General features: G+C 42.8%; 1 long non-coding RNA gene across 1 annotated transcript; it reads right to left on the bottom strand.

Annotated features, from left to right (window-relative positions):
- Positions 1–8,500: 8,500 nt before the first annotated feature.
- Positions 8,501–15,634, bottom strand: LOC310668064. The gene is made up of 3 exons (XR_014506594.1): positions 15,615–15,634; positions 13,062–13,114; positions 8,501–8,618 (listed from the first exon to the last, which is right to left on the bottom strand). It is a non-coding gene; the product is annotated as an uncharacterized lncRNA (long non-coding RNA).
- Positions 15,635–17,787: the final 2,153 nt, after the last annotated feature.

The raw sequence follows: 17,787 nt of genomic DNA, 5'->3' as shown, positions 1-17,787 counted from the left end.
ATAATCAGAGAGAGCGGAGCAGCGTTCTGCTGGGCATTATGTAAGTGCAGAGCAGCTGGGGCGATAACCTTTGATAGCTGAGGGCCAGGGGAAAACAAACAACAAACAGATCTAACTCTATATGAATTAGGAAATGCAGAGCTCAGGTAATCCGAATGTCAGATGACCAGACATGCCAATGTAGATCTCTCGGGGGTGACAAGAACACCCACTGAAAAGTCACCAACATACCAGATGTCACAAATTGTCTGCGCACACTATACCGTGTTTGCTATTATGGCTTTTCAGATTAGAATTCCCATACTTTCACCAAGGAGTTTAAGATGGCAGACAATATTACAAGGTAGGCTATTTGAGAAGCAGGGCTGTATTTGACTAAGACAAGGATCAGTGCTATTGCAACTCATCTCCACCCTTTCCCTTAATTCCACCCCCTCATTAAATTCTTTCACACGTAACCACATAATGAAGACCAATAATGAAATATCCAATCCTATCACAGAAGCTGGTGTTTAGGCAACACATGCAAAATCACAAACGCATGATATAAGTTCTTACCCCAGACTACTTATTTTCATTAAAGGCAACAAATAGTTTAAGCTAACTTAAACATTTTATAATGTAAGGGGAGTGCTCTATTTTCATTTTTTAAAGCTGCACCATTCCATTACAAATAAGTATGTGTGCTTCAAGGTAATGGTAAAGGTAAAGGGACCCCTGACCATTAGGTCTAGTTGTGGCCAACTCTGGGGTTGTGGCGCTCATCTCGCTTTATTGGCCAAGGGAGCCGGCGTACGGCTTCCGGATCATGTGACCAGCATGACTAAGCTGCTTCTGGCGAACCAGAGCAGTGCAGGGAAACGCCGTTTACCTTCCCGCCAGAGCGGTACCTATTTATCTACTTGCACGTTGACGTGCTTTCGAACTGCTAGGTTGGCAGGAGCAGGGACCGAGCAACGGGAGCTCACCCTGCCACGGGGATTCGAACTGCTGACCTTCTGATCAGCAAGCCTAGGCTCGGTGGTTTAACCCACGGTGCCACCTGTGTCCCTTTTGTGTGCTTCAAACCTTGTGCCAGTTTTATTTTATTATTAAATTTTTCCACAAGTGCTCTTTGCCATGCTTTGTTGTACCATTTGTCAGGGAATTTGCCTGTCATGTTAGCAACTGACTGATAATTATTAAGATCTTCTGGGTTCAGGGTAGATTTCATCAACCAATCAACTTGCTGATTCTTTTAAAGCAGATGGGACCGTTTCTTACCTCAAGGAGACATTTACCAGCTCCTAAAGGCAGATGAACAGTCTCTACGTACTTGATGTAACGTTCCAAAGGGGCATGGCTGGAGCAGATAGGATGTGGGCCACACTTCTCTGAGCAATTTGTCCACATCTTCAGACTTCAAAAATGAAAATTCACCCAACATCACCAGAAGGAGTTATGGACACTTTCATAGATGGACTTTGTATCCAAGCCACGGTGAATGTGAGAAATGTTATCCTCAAACTGCTGTGCAAACATGTCCCAGGAAGCTTCTGAGAGTTCATTAGCATCACCAGATGGGCCAGACTGCAGAAGAGCTCAAACTATCTGGACAAGTTCCACTGGATGGCACTGTGAGGATGCAATGGTGTCAGAACAGATCTGCTTCTTTGCTGTCATCACAGCCACTAAGAAGGCTTGATAATGAGCTCTGATTAGTGTACAGATTCACTGGAGCTCTTCCCATCTTGCTCTTTGCTTCATTGCCCTCAGGTCTTCTGTACACCAAGTTGCTGAACAGGCTCTGTTCAGCCGAAGACGGTGCTTAGGAGCAACCACAGCAACCACCCAGTTCACCAATGTATTTCGCAGAATGACCCGGGCATCAACAGTGGTGCCAGCCATGCCAATCAGAAACTCCCCAAGGCCTCTCCAAGACTCTGTGGATTTCATAAGCCTCCCGGCATAGGCTATCCTAACTGGGCTCCCCACACTTGCATAGGGAAACACTTGCTGTGAGTCTAGTAGTCAGCAGGAAATGATCAGACCCTGACAAAGAGGTTCAAGTAAAATCCCTCACTCTTGGTTTCCCCTCCTTCTGCTCAGTTCATGAAGTCTTGAGCCACCCCTGTCAAGGCAGTCTCTGCATGTGACCTTGTATTGACATTGCAGGAGCCAGAAACTAGTACTAAAAGGGTCTTAGAACTGATTGAAGAATTTGGTCAAGTGGCAGGATTTAAATTAAACAAATTAAAAACAAAGGTTCTGGAGAAAAATTTAACTGAAAAGGAGAGAGAAAGGTTTCAGAAGGAGACAGGTTTGACTGTGGTTAAGAAGGTGAAGTATTTGGGGATTAATATGACATCTAAGAACGGGAACCTGTTTAAAGATAATTATGAAAAATGCTGGTCGGAGGTGAAAAGGGATTTGGAAATCTGGTCAAATCTGAAGCTATCATTGTTAGGTCGTATTGCTGTGATAAAAATGAATGTATTGCCGAGAATGTTATTTCTGTTCCAAACACTGCAAATTATTGATAAAATGGACTGCTTTAAGAAGTGGCAGAAAGATATCTCCAGATTTGTCTGGCAGGGCAAAAAGCCAAGAATAAAATTTAAAATATTAACAGATGCAAAAGAAAGAGGAGGCTTTGCCCTGCCAGACCTGAAAATTTACTATGAATCAGCAGCTTTTTGCTGGCTGAAAGAATGGCTACTTCTGGAAAATACTGATATTTTGGACTTAGAAGGGTTTAATAATGCTTTTGGCTGGCATGCATATCTATGGTATGAGAAGGTTAAAGTGCATAGAATGTTTAAGATCCACATTGTAAGGAAAGCATTGTTTAACGTCTGGATAAGGTATAAAGATCTACTTGAGAGCAAAACTCCAAGGTGGTTGTCACCAATGGAAGCGAAGGCCCTTAAAAAGCTTAATATGGAGGACAAATGGCCGAAATATTGGGAGATTTTAGAACAAGATGGAGAAAAATGGAAAATACAGAGTTTTGAGAAGCTAAAAAATAAAGTGCGTGACTGGCTTCACTATCACCAAATAATGGAGGCATATAAACTAGATAGGAAAGTGGGCTTCCAGGTGGAAAAATCAAAATTGGAAACAGAACTGTTAGAGTCCAAAACTAAGACTTTGTCAAGAATGTATAACTTGCTGTTGAAATGGAATACGCAGGACGAAACAGTAAAATCTGCTATGATCAAATGGGCACAGGATGTTGGACATAATATAATGATGGCTGACTGGGAACAGTTATGGACCACCGGTATGAAATTCACGGCATGTAGTGCCTTAAGAGAGAATATTATGAAAATGATATACAGGTGGTACATGACACCAGTCAAGCTAGCAAAAATTTATAAGTTGCCTGATAATAAATGTTGGAAATGTAAAGAAACAGAAGGTACATTCTTTCACCTTTGGTGGACGTGCCCAAGGATTAAGGCCTTTTGGGAAATGATCTATAATGAAATGAAAAAAGTATTTAAATATACTTTCCTCAAGAAACCGGAGGCCTTTCTCCTGGGCATGGTCGGCCAATTGGTGCCAAGAAAGGACAGAACCTTTTTTATGTATGCCACAACAGCAGCAAGAATGCTGATTGCGCAGTATTGGAAGACCCAAGAACTACCCACCGTGGAAGAATGGCAGATGAAGGTGATAGACTACATGGAACTGGCAGAAATGACCGGCAGAATTCGAGACCAGGGAGAAGATCAGGTGGAAGAAGATTGGAAGAAATTTAAGGATTATTTACAGAAATATTGTAAAATTAATGAATGTTAGAACGATGTTGGATTTTGATTAAGGGGCTTTCTGCAAAAAACGAAGAAGTAAATGGGAAAAATAGTGTAAAAGAGAGGGAAGGGTAAAGCCAAAATATTAAGATAAGAAGGGAGATGAAAGTAAAAGAGGGAAAGGATTTGCTGATCGAACAATGGAAATGGAATACAAAGGAGGGAGGTACGGGGAAGTCCAGGAAAAAGCTAATGCAAGATCTATTTTGAAAAGTGAAGTTGTTTTTAACCGTTGTTATATTATATGTTAGTTTTTTGTTATGTGTTAAGGTGTTTTTTTTTTCTTTTTTTTTCTTTATTGTATCTTTGTTGTTGTTGTCTTGTTGTTTTTGTGTTATGTTTGGTTTATATTATACTATGAAAACTTAATAAATATCAATAAAAAAAACAAAAAACAAGGCAGTCTCTGCATGAATGTTGAGGTCCCCCAGCACTAACATTTTGGGGTTCCTCAGCACCAAATCTGTGACTATCCATCTTAACTTAGGCAGAACTACTGCTGCACAGTCCAGCTTGCTATTTTCTCTTATTGAATAATGATAGTAATTGCGGTTGGAAGAGAAACAAATTCAGAGATATGCAGCTTTTGCTAGTTACTTCTGACAGGCTAACAGAAACCTGCAGGAGATTTGCTCATTAGCTCCTGATCTGACACACAACACAGCAGCAAACCACCAGGGTATTCAGTGGCATTTAGCACAGAGAACCTGGATTGTCAACAGCATTCAACCATTTAATTTTTGTTTTTGTTTTTTTACTTCACTCATCACAGGGGATCACATATATATCTTTGTGTTGCTACGCAGTGCATATAATGATTGGAATCCTTTGCATGCACACATTCTCCAGGTTGTGAGCTTGCAACCTTAAGTTACCTGGCCATTTAAATAGATGGGGAAGGGAAGGAAGAGAGAGGCAAGAATAATGGGGGGTGAATGTGAACAAATGCAGTTACATGAACTTAGGCTTTATTTTGGTTGTAGATTAGAGTGGCAGAGGTTAAGACTCTACACTGTGGCTCAGCAATTTAAAACATTACCTAGGGTTGTCTTATTGGGAACTCAGCTCCATTGAACTCATTGGGACTTCCCTCTGAGTCAGGACAAGCCACCAAATGACTTGGGACCCGTGTCATCTGAAAGACCACACTTTCTCATTATTAATGCTTAATTCACAGGTAGGACTGAGAAATAGTTCTCTCTGAAAAGCTGGTGGAAGGCACTTTTGTATGTTCTAACTGTTCTGTGTTTCTCCATTTTCAGATGTTACCTGTGTATTACCAGTGACAGGGCCTTTTTTACTGTGGCCCCTTGACTGCTTAAATGCCATCCCTGGACATAGTTGCCTGGTGTCTCCACCCCTCTCTTTCAGATGATGGATAGCGGCTGTTTTACTTTTAGCAAAAAATAGTTTAGATCCCTTTGGGTCTTGCTTTTATGCTGCTGACTTTAACAGTTTAAATTGCAACTGCGCATTTTGGTTCATTTTCTTTTTGTTTTACAGTTTGAAAGCTGCCTTGGGGAGCCTTTGTGTTGAGATGCCTTAAAATAATAAATATGTAGGGCTGAGGTTCTACACCAGGAACAGAACACAACATGTTCCCAAGAACAGCAAGATCTTTTATTGTATTATGCATCGAGAGGTGGGCTAACAACACTCCAGCAGACTTCAATGCGTTTTCTATTTGTATCGTTGATAATGACAACTTGGGATGCTTTTTGTGAATGTTTCTTTGTACTGAAGCTGAACCCGATCTATTACACATCATTAAAAATTAAACTCTGCTAAATCCCAGTAGGGCGTCTTGCTGGTATCTTTAATGTGTACTCTTAGAAAGAAGATTAAAAAGTTTCATTTAGCAACTCAAATATCTGTTGAGTAGGCTTTTTGTATATGGGCTATTGGCTGAAATTCTGCACACAGTAGCTTGCCCACAAATTTAACTGAGGCCAGTGGAGCTTAGGAATATGTAAACTGATGGACCGCACTCATTACGGGCTGTAATCACAATGTTCTGCAGATTTCCTCAGCATGAGCAAACATTTTGTTGATCATTCTCCCACAAGTTGTAATTTCCCTTTATCCTGGGATGTTGTTTTCATTACTAACTACGGTATGTGTTTTTACGTTTTTATATTATAAACTGCCCTGTGATCCCCAGATGAAGGGTGGTATAGATATTTAATAAATGAAATGAAATGAAACCTGTGGTAAAAAGGTGTGTGTGCTGAGGGCAGAGAAGAGGCGTCTCTGAGGGGAAAGGTTGGAAATCAACCACAAGGAAGGCACAGCAGCAAAGTTCAGTACATTATTTATTAACCAAGCTTTGAAAACATCAGTGATGTAAAGATGGAATGTCATTGAATATGGTTTTGGGCAACGTCTTGTTCATTGGCAAACTTCTCCAATAATACTACTCCTCATTAGCTGCCAGTTTTGCTGAATACATTCTGAAAAGTGATAATTTCAGGGAAATGGGGAGTGTGATGGGAATATTGCTGCCACTTAGCTCCTTTTAAAGCAGGATGGTATCATGACTGTGGCTCCCAGTAGTGACTTGGACACAGACTCAGAGGGAGAGGGGCCAGCTCAGTTACTTGTTGTTGTTTAGTCGTTTAGTCATGTCCGCCTCTTCGTGACCCCATGGACCAGAGCACGCCAGGCACTCCAGTCTTCCACTGCCTCCCGCAGTTTGGTCAAACTCATGCTGGTAGCTTCGAGAACACTGTCCAGCCATCTTGTCCTCTGTCGTCCCCTTCTCCTTGTGCCCTCAATCTTTCTCTCTCTCTCTCTCTCTCTCTCTCTCTCTCACACACACACACACACACTAAGGCAGGATTCCTTAGGGACTGCTGCCTCTGAGCTGAACTTCACTGAGAAATTATTCTTATTATTAATTAAATTTATATGCTGGCCTTTATCTAAAGTTCACAGGGCAGTTTACAACAGAAAATTACAAAATATTAAACATAATAGCAACAAAGCAAAACAAAAACCCAGACCCATTTAGAAGGTCACCAATTATCTAACCAGCCAATGGTCTGGTTGAGAATGAATGTTTTCCCTGGCACTTCAAGATAGGTAATGAGGGTGCCAGGCAAGCATGCCACAAAGGGGGGAACAACCGCAGAAAAGGCCTGTTCTCATGTTGCCACCCTCTGGATCTAGAATGAAATTAGCTTCTTTGGTCGCCTAGAGCCTCACTTGCTAAGGCTGCTCAGAGGAAAGAAACCCAAAGCAAGCTGATGAAGCAATGACGGAGTTTGAAGCTCCCGGGACCTGTCCAGGGTCCTGAAGGCTCTGTCGCTGATCATTCTTCCTAGGTCCTTTTCAAAGTGCCGCAGTGCAGTGACAGAGCAGCTGCTTTCTACAGTGGTACCTCGGGTTAAGAACTTAATTCGTTCTGGAGGTCGGTTCTTAACCTGAAACTGTTCTTAGCCTGAAGCACCACTTTAGCTAATGGGGCCTCCCGCTGCCGCCGCCACGCGATTTCTGTTCTCATCCTGAAGCAAAGTTCATAACTCCAGCTACTATTTCTGGGTTAGCAGAGTCTGTAACCGGAAGTGTCTGTAACCTGAAGCATCTGTAACCCGAGGTACCACTGTACTCAAGTCTCAGGTTCAACTCTCAAGGGAAGGCTGAGAGATATTTCCTGTCTGAAATCCTGAGGAGCTGCTCCTGAGCTATATACTCAATATGAGGCAGTTTCCTTTGTTCCTGTGTGCTGCTGCTCTGGGTCAGAATGAGGTGAGATTGGGGTAGCTTTTCCTCCTCTGCAGCACAGGATAAGGCAAGGGCATGCAAGGAAGCTCCAGAAGCCTCTCCATGTTTCTCCTCCCTCTCTCTCTCCAGCCACCAGAGTTTTGATTCAATAGCTTCTCTCAGAAAAAACTCTCCTAAGATCTCATCTCACCTAATGCTGCATGAAGTCTTGTTGCTAGTTCATGTTGGTGGTTGACAGAAGCAATGGACCAAAAGGGAAGGAATGGAAGGAGCAGGGGTCAACATTAACATAATAGTATACAGGATTAAAACTAGATCTATAGTTGCACCCAAAATCCAGGGGTGGTAAATGGGGGGAGGCCATTTTGCCACCAGCTGGGGAGCAGCATGAAAAAGAATACAATATTTAAAATACTGGAAATTCTTTTCTGAAAATCAGTTCAACCCTACTTTCTCTCTCTCTCTCTCTCTCTCTCTCTCTCTCTTTCTTTCTATAATATTTTATTAAGTTTTCCAATTTAATAATCCAATAAAAACCACATTATAACCTTCCAAATTACAATACAATAAAAAAGCCAAATATATTGCCAAATTATATATCTTTGGGTGACTTCCCATGCTCTGAATTTCGCGGAGTGCTAATAATCTAATATCACATTGCATTTCTTAATTAGTCAATAAACCATTCCGATGTTGATCCTTCACTTAATTTTCATTTATGTATGCAGCCACTGTCCTTCCTTCCTTCCTTCCTTCCTTCCTTCCTTCCTTCCTCCCTTCCTCCCTTCCTCCCTTCCTCCCTTTCTTCCTTTTCTATGTACCAGAAGACTTGCAGTGAGCTGGGGTGCATTTATGTTCTAGAGCCCTCTTCGGGTGCTTAAAAGAATAAGAATGTGCAACGTCATCCACCATGACTGGCAAACAGCACGAGATCTCTGGATTGGGCAGGCTGAATATAAATTACCTGGAGCCTGAGCTCCTTCGCCTGCTCAACAAAACAGAACACTATTTCAGGCCTGCTCTCATGACTCCAGAAATGCTTGCACTGATGGAACAGTCGTAAAAGTGTGATGCTGAATTCTACCTTCTGTGGCATTTTGTCTGTGAAGACAACCCAAATAAGCCTTTCCTAGGTTTCCATTGTTGCTGATGTTTCTTCCTTTTCGCTTTTTAAACTCTTTAAATATTTTATGTGCTGTGTTATTCTATATCACCTTGTTGCCATTGGATGGAAAGTTGGTAAAATATATTTTTTTCTAAATAAATCTTTCAAGCTGAGAAACAGCAAAATATGATAGTTTTTTTTTTGGGGGGGGGGAGGGAACCTGCAGGTTGCAACTGAATCCTCAAGGTTAATGGTGAGATACAACAGGGGGAAGCCTACGTGCTTTATTGAATGCATGGCTCTCTGAACATCATGTGTTCGGACATTTCTGGGGCAGCAAAAGCCTTCTGTGCCTCCCATGCCTCAAGCCAAACAAAAATTAAGTAGAAATTCTGATGTCATTAGGATCGGAAGGAAACCTCTATATATCTTGCTTGGATGGGCTTGAGAGAACATATGGTGGGGGGTGGAGATTCAAGGGGAAGAGAGCATATTGCCTTGCCACAGAAGGAGAGAGTCAGTAATTAAAGGACTGGGTAAGCTAGGTAAGCCACAAATGAATGGTGCTTGCGGCAATGTTGGAGTAGAATGGTCTCTTTCTATTAACAGTCAAATTCAGCTCCTCTGCAATTTGGTCAGTTTGATTGGACAGCATTTGCTTGGACAATTTTTAGTTAAATTCAGCAATCAGCTAATATTGCAGGGTAGTGAACTGTGGTGATATTCTAGTAAAAGGTAAAGAGACCCCTGACCATTAGGTCCAGTCGTGGCCGACTCTGGGGTTGTGGCGCTCATCTCACTTTATTGGCCAAGGGAACGGTGTACAGTTTCTGGGTCATGTGGCCAGCATGACTAAGCCGCTTCTGGCAAACCAGAGCAGTGCACGGAAACACCGTTTACCTTCCCGCCAGAGCGATGCCTATTTATCTACTTGCACTTTGACGTGCTTTCAAACTGCTAGGTTGGCAGGAGCAGGGACCGAGCAATGGGAGCTCACCCTGTTGTGGGGATTCGAACTGCTAACCTTCTGATTGGCAAGTCCTAGGCTCTGTGGTTTAACCCACAGCGCCACCCGCGTCCCTTGATATTCTAGTACTCTCAAGCAAAAAGCACTTCCACAAGCTTCAAAGGGTATGTTGCTATGTGCCAATTTACACAACCATTCCAGAATGCTGCAGGGTGGGTTGACCTAGAATAGCACTCTAGAGAGCTGAGATTATACGTCAAAGCAAGAGAAAACTCAAGAAGAAGAAGGAGGAGGAGGAGGAGGAGGAGTTTGGATTTGATATCCCACTTTATCACTACCTGAAGGAGTCTCAAAGCGGCTAACAATCTCCTTTTCCTTCCTCCCCCACAACAAACACTTTGTGAGATGAGTGAGGCTGAGGGATTTCAGAGAAGTGTGACTAGCCCAAGGTCACCCGGCAGCTGCATGTGGAGGAGTGGGGAAGCGAACCCGGTTCACCAGATTACGAATCTACCGCCCTTAACCACTACACCACACTGGCTCTCTCAGGCCTGAATGAGGCCCTCTATACCTCCCAATCCGGCCATCAAGACTTACCCAGACTTTGCGCCCTCCTCTAGTGATTTTACCTGGCTGGAATGTGTCCATGATCTGTTATAATACCTCTTGCTCACCTGGATGGAGAAATATGTTGCTGTACACAGTCACCATTAGCACACAGCCCTTGGAAGGATACTCATGAAGAAACATGGCCCTCAGGTTGAAAAAGATTCTCCCACCCTTTAAGAGGATTAAGTTGTTTATTTATGTTACAAATGCAGCACAAAAAGAAGCAGAAATTGGCAAAGTTAACAGCTTAAATAAGAGAACCTACTGATGAAGGTTTTGTGAAAGAATGGAAACCCTTTTCAGATTATTTAAATAAATATTACTATATTTAGCAGGTTTTGAACTAAGAGCAACAGAAGGGAGGAAAGAGGTTTTGTTAAGGTTTAAGAGACAGAAGACAGGGTGCACCACAGGGAGAGAAACACTATGGAAAAGGGGGTCGGAAGTCGGAACAAAGGAAAAAAGAATGTATTATTATGTATTGAAATGTATGTGTGAATTTTTGGAAAACTTTTTTTAAACATCTTTACTGAAAGTTCAAAAAGTGCATAATTATATGTGGACTAAACATGGTGAGACATAAATAAGAGAGAGAAAATGAAAAAGAGAAACAGAACCTGCGTAGAAGGGAAAATAAAGGGGGGAAGGAAAAACACCCCCCCAAAAACTGTATTCTTAACAAGGGTTTTATTGTACTTCACCAGATCTTATCCTATTACAATATTTGTAAGAGCAGATTCCAAATATCATTGAATTTGTCCATGGCAAGTCTGTGTTTATATGCAAGTTGTTCATATGTTGCAAGTTTGTATAAATCCTCAATCTGTTTTCTGCTGCTCCAGAGAAGCGGACACGGAGCAATGGATCCAAACTACAAGAAAGAAGATTCCACCTAAACATTAGGAAGAACTTCCTGACAGTAAGAGCTGTTCGACAGTGGAATTTGCTGCCAAGGAGTGTGGTGGAGTCTCCTTCTTTGGAGGTCTTTAAGCAGAGGCTTGACAACCATATGTTAGGAGTGCTCTGATAGTGTTTCCTGCTTGGCAGGGGGTTGGACTCGATGGCCCTTGTGGTCTCTTCCAACTCTATGATTCTATGATTCTATGATTCAATCCAATCGAAGAAGGGAGTTGCATTTTTATTATAATTTTTGGATAACTCAGGAAAAAAATTCTCCCACTCCTGTGATTGAGGCATAGAAAGCTGCCTTATACTGAATCAGTCCAGTTGTCCATCTAGTTCAGCATTCTCAACAGTGATTGGCAGCTCTCCAGAGTTTCAGGCAATACATTTTCCCCAGCTCTGCCTTGAGATGTTGGGGACTGAATCCAGGAACTGCAAAGCAGGTATGTGCAGTACTGCTGAGCTCTGCAAGTCATTGCTCAGTCACCTCAAATCACAAAGTGCATTTTGTGTAGCTAGCATACGGCTTCTTACGAAATTCCAAGTTCAATTCTTTTTCCCACACACTGTAAATGTTTCAGTTAAATAATTTAACCTCCATCAATGAGAAACTGTATTTACAAGGCAAAGCTCACAGCCAAGAAAAGTAAGTCACAAAAGCATACATTTTTTAAAATCCCAACTCAGCAGGAGTGCATCAAAAACAATCCAACTCAGAATTTTCAAAGACAAATTGGATCAAAGAATGCAAATCAATTTAACACCTCTGATACCCATTAAGGCTGCACTCCTGTGCACAGTTTCTTGAGAGTAACTTCCATGGAACTCAAGTTGGTTTACTTCTGGGTATACATGCATAGAATTACACTCATCAAGTGAAGGGAGCTTCAGAGCATGCATACATAGGACTAGGTTGTAAGTAAGTGGGTATAATATCATGCATTCACCATTGCCCAGGCAAGCACATATTTGTGGTGCATGAATGCCGTGTAAATAACTCAGACTGTGGGCAATCTGCAACATTAGTTTTTTTTAAAAAAGGGAGTCATAAATGCATCATAACACTATGACACCAGATGGTGCTGTAGAGCTGAAATCAGAACTGAATGAAATTTTCCATTGTGAGTTTTACAACAGGTGTCTCCCCTCCCCCGCCAATCATTTTCAGAGTTTTTTTTTTTTTTTTTAGCAGCTGCGTAGATGCAGCCCAGGTGCCAGCACTGAGTGAAATCAGGCCACAATCTTTATTGGCTAAGCAGCAGGTAAGTGGAGTTGGCATGGCGGTAGCGTGAGGATCAATTCATTATTCCATTCAGCCTTGTTGACAGAATGGTATTCTCCTACCATTTATTTTAATTATTTTTTGTTTATTGAATTTATATACCTCCCTATACCTGGAGCTCTCATGGGAGCTTAGGGAGCCAGATCATTGCTAGTTTTAGGTGGAACTCAGTCACAACCTGGGCCTTTCACAACAATACCTCTCCCCCCCAAAATGGGACTTTTTGTGATATGGAAAGTGACAGGAATGTGTGGGGTCACACTTGCTTTGATGCACCTTCACATAATATCCCTGCAAACAAATGATAATGTATGCTTAATAAACAGGTCACCTGGAAGAAAACCCACACTGGTCAAATGACTTTGACCAGGAAATTCTGGAAAGGAAGTGGTGTTGTGTTTTTTTTAATGTACTAAAGCACTTTTTAATCTTAGGTGCTATTGTACAAATATTACAATTTTTAAAAGACAAAAGCACTTGTTTTTCATAATAATAATAATAAAACAACAACCATTTATTCAAAAGTTACAATACAGTTACAATACAATACATTGTCAATCAATATATCCAGTTTAAATAGTCCATACTGGAATGGTAATATTGAAGATGTTACCAGTGCAAACATGAAAATGGTATCTCTTTAAAAAGTTGGGAAAGTGGGGTTAAGGTGATCTACACCTTATTAGACCACTGTTCTGTCCTTTTCTTTAAAACTCCAGATTTCCTGTGATCTGAAAAAAAGACAAAGAATACCACATGGACGACACAATTGGATAATGATTTGTACACCTTGTGTGAATGTCTTGCACAAAAGTGAATGAAAGGCATGTGGTCATTCCATAGTAAGCCTGTTCATCGTTCCACACAGAAAGTCTTGAGCAGCCCTTCCCAGCCTGGTGCTCTCAGATGTTTTGGACTACCATTCCCACCGCTCCCAGCTACTAAGGTCAATTGCTAGGGATTGCAGTGCAAACACCTGGAAGGCACTAGATGGTGTTAAGGCTGCTCTTGGGTCGACCCTGAGCCTCTTCCCTGGATATTAGCTTTGATTCTTAAGGCGTTGCAGTAGCAACTTGAGTATTGCGTTTCCTTGATGCAAATCTCCCAGATAGATCTCGAGAAGATGAGCTCATCACAGCGGGAGAAGAAACATTTCCATGGCAAACTTGCTGGCACCCAGGCCACGCAGTGCACAAACGGAAGACCGTATAATGAGCCACGGACTCATCGTTTCCAGTTTGCAGCAGGCTTTTTTGGGGAGGGTAGGTGGTACTCTTTTGAACTCTTCCCTTTGGCTCAGAAGTATCACTTAAGGGGCTCTCAAGCCTGCGCCGCCGCGAAGCTGGGGATTAAAATAGCCAAGCCACAAAGTCGCTCGGATGAAGATGATGGACAGCTTTGCAAATTGTTCCAAGTGAACCATAAAACTGTCACATAGATGAGACATGCTAGTTGTGACGGCCCCGCGCTTTCCAGAAAGCTTCCAGAAATAAAGCAGGCCTATAATGGAAGACTTTGGTACGGCATTAAAAATTAATTAGGGCTTACACAAGACGAATGTAAAAAAGGATTAGCAGCAGACTGTCGATTTGCCAGAGCGGAGATCAAGCAGAGGCTCTCTCCCCCTCCCCCCCGAAGCCCTCTGCTTCTTCTCTTCTCTGTTTTTTTGGGGGTGGGGTTGAACTCTGGCATCATGGCTCATTGTACTCAACAACAGTGGAATATGCATTAGAAAAATAATGACTTGGCAGGAGAAGATTTCCTTTTTTTGTTTTGTTCCCTTTCGGTTATCCCTGCCATTTGGATGAAAGACACACACGCACAACAAATGCAAGGAAAGCTCCCCCCTCCCCCCTCTCTCTCACTCAATTGTGGGCATTTGGAGTGTTGCATTATGAGGTCGTGTGTTGACCAGAGGTTTTTGCAGAGAACTGGATGCCTGACTTGGACTGAAGCGAGGCCACAGAGGGGGAAAGCTCCACAATCAAGACTGCCCCCGAGGAGCTTTATATTTCAGGAATGTCCCATGCTACCCTCCGCAAAAAGAGGTGAAAAGAAACCTAGGTCCACCGATGCGTCATTTGTACACCAGAAGCATGTGTGCACACGTGCTCCAAATTCTGAGCAAAGAGAATCTGGATCCTTTTATATTTTTTCACATTGACTTTTCGACAAGCCATACATAACACTAATAGGCTTAGCGTAGGCGTTTATCGAAACATACATTAGCCATCGCACAGATTGTTTGATGATGCCTCCACCTTTCGTATTCGCTTTCCATATTACCAGCTGTATGTGTGGTTCAGTGCTTTCCCATATTCTATTATATAATTTTATTACACCTGCATTTTATTACTCTGTTTCTCATTAAAGGGGTTGTCAAGTCGTCTTCCTTCTCTTACGCTATGTGGGTCAGTTTTGTCATTTGGACCCCTTCCCATACTCTTACAATCCAATGATCATATGTTGGAGCATTTATGTCTCCCCCACCCCCGAATTTATAACTAATTGCCAATTAAGCTACAGCTAAAACATATATTATCATTTCCCTGTCTTCTTAGAAAATGAGACCTTATACATATCTCAATAATGCAATTAGCAGATTTACTAGAAGGCTATAACTTGTTATACTCTCAGTGGACTCGGCTACATTGGCAAAGAAAAAGGACTTTATATGTGTTGTTCATACATTCTAACACTGTGACACCAGATGGTGCTGTGAAGTTCCGTTTTTGCCAGTCTGATTTCTCATACAAAGTTTAAAATGTGTTTAACTGAAACACTTCTTTGATGTGTCTAGATCCAGCCAGTGTCTCATAATAGAGCTATTAAAAATTTTTTTTTAGGACATGACCAGAATACAACTATACTTTCATTCTAGTGATGTCACTGAATGTTGCATTTTCCGGCTTGGATCTATGGATCTCAGTGGCTTGTAATGCCAATCCCAAATGCAAGGCAGCCCTGAATGTTCTTCTCTGGCTCAGATGTTAAATTCAAGTCCTCCCTCTCTCCTTTCCATTTTGTTTATTTTGCTTATTGATTTTTTTACTTTGCACTGCTTTATAAATAAATTCAAAGCCAATTACAAGCTTCCTAAAATACGTACAACAGAACAGACAGAACAATAAATACAATGATCCAAAAATGACTTAGATCAGGATCATATCTTAAAGCCATGCGTAGATTAAAACACTGCAGGGGAAAATTAGTGGAATAAAACGTTCTCACATCATCACACATGAAAAGGGTCCTGCAATGTTATACAGAACTACCTCCCCAGGAAGGCCCCCCAGGTAACTTCATTGCTTAGTTTTTTGGCCAAAGTGGTAGACAGAAAATGGCTCCAGGCCATAAGCTGTCAACCGTCCCTTATTTGGCAGGAAAGTCCCTTATCCCAGCGTTGTGTCCCACTGCTGTCCCTTATTGATGATGTCCCTTAAATTTCCCGGGTTTAAAAGGAAGCAGCTCCTCTCCCTCCCTGCCTGCCGGCCAGGGAGGAGAGAGGCTCCAACTGTGTTGCTTGGCTGCGTTGCTCACCCAATAAGGAGTCTAAGAATGACTGGGGGGTGGAGCTTGCATGCCTTGTGCTGATCAAATCGGCTGCGTTGCCTGGGGACTCGCCTTTGCTCAGCGCTTCCCAGCAGAGAGGTGGCGGTGGTTTTCCTTGCTGCATCCCCTTTGCCGGGTTGCTGCGCTGTGGGAACCACTGCTTGAGGCTTCGTTTGGCTGCTGGCTGGGCTTTCTGCCTTTGGCTTGGAGGGGCTCAGAAGTTGAACATACCCGTGCCTGGAAAATCCCTTATTTTGGCTGCTGATCCCTTATTTTCAAATCTTTAAGTTGACAGCTATGCTCCAGGCCATTTGGCACCCTGCTCCTCTCCATTGTGCAGCAAATCAAATCAGGCATCTAGGGCGGCGCATGTGCTCTGCGCCCAGGGCAGACCCAGCCGCCCACAGGGTGGGGTGAGCCAGAAAAGGACACTCCATGGGGCCTCCAAGGACTCTGCCTGCCCCCTCCCACTCAGCTGCCCTACAGTTGGGGAGGACGCAGCAGGTGGACCGTTTGGGGCAGCGCAGAGCCTGTGGGCACCCAAGCCATCATGTCACTCCCAGGAGAGACGTGTGGCTCAGGGGCGCTGCAGGCCCCTCAGTGAGTGCCACCCGGCATTTTGTCACCCCCACTCCGTGGGGACACCCAGGGCAGCCCGCCCCCACCATACCCACCTTCCTCTGCCCCTGCCATAATGTAGAACCAGCCTGCATCCTAATGTCATGACAACCTGCAGTTCCACACATTCCCCCAGTAGCAGCAGTAACCAATGACATGGAGATGGACATCTTAACACAACAAGGGTGAATTTATTCTGCTTCATCGGTTGTTGTGCGATGCTTCCCCAGTCTTGCCATCTGTAGTTGGAGGGGCTATGGGGCAACGGAAGTGGGACAGAAAGAAAAAGAAAAACCCAGAACACTTCTGGTATGAAAAGTTAAGGGATTTCAGCAGGAAGTTACAGGCTATCATCAATTGCAACTGAATTAGCATAACTGCCCTCTAGACATTTGCAGACGCAAATAATATCGGGAGGGTGATAGCGTATGACTACCCTGATAGCATCATGAGCACAAATCATCATGCAGTAAAAAGGACGTCTGGAGGGGCCCTACACCACCAACAAAAAAGAGTCCCTAAGAATATTATGCAGTCCCCACTTGAGAGGAAAATCCTGTTTTTATTATCAGTCAACCAAACCAGCAGGACAGCAGGAAATCCAAGTTGTTCTTGGTAGCCAGCAGCTAAGCTCAGCATGATATAATGGTTACTGAAAACCAGTTCCCTTGATTGGGATTTTAAACTGCAGATTATTGTCAATTTCTGCTGTTCCCTTAACAGATGTAAGAGAGACAACAAAGCTATCATCGTCAGAAGGAAAAGGAGGTGGGTCAGCCACATGCTGGGGACGGCCAATGTACTGATGTTCTAAGGCAGTCTCTTTGTTGCGACTCCAAGGAGAGAGAGAGAGGGAGGGAGATGTCCCGGAGAGACAGAAAAAAGCTGCTGTTGTTTATTAAGGGGTATGTTGCAACCCAATTCAAGGTCAAGTAACATCAGTGTGAAGTATTACAATTTTAGAAACCAAACCAGTAAACGGAAAGAATGGAAACAAATACTCTATTCTTGGTTTTGGATCATTTCCCTGTTAAACCACAAGAGGATTCTCCAAAAGGTTATGCTTTCGTGTGCTCTATATTTGCCACATCGACCACTGGTCTGAAGTCCCTGGACAGTTACTCAAAAGAAAATGTCACCCTCAGCTTCAAAAACAGCCCCCTGCCTCTGATCTAGGGAATATGTACAGTTGTAGGAGGGGAGAAGAGCAGTGAGCTATCTGTTTTTATTTCTA

Source organism: Podarcis tiliguerta, assembly GCF_965153285.1.
Source record: "Podarcis tiliguerta genome assembly, chromosome: 17".
Classification (NCBI taxonomy): Eukaryota; Metazoa; Chordata; class Lepidosauria; order Squamata; family Lacertidae; genus Podarcis; species Podarcis tiliguerta.
This window is presented reverse-complemented; position numbering and strand designations above follow the sequence as displayed.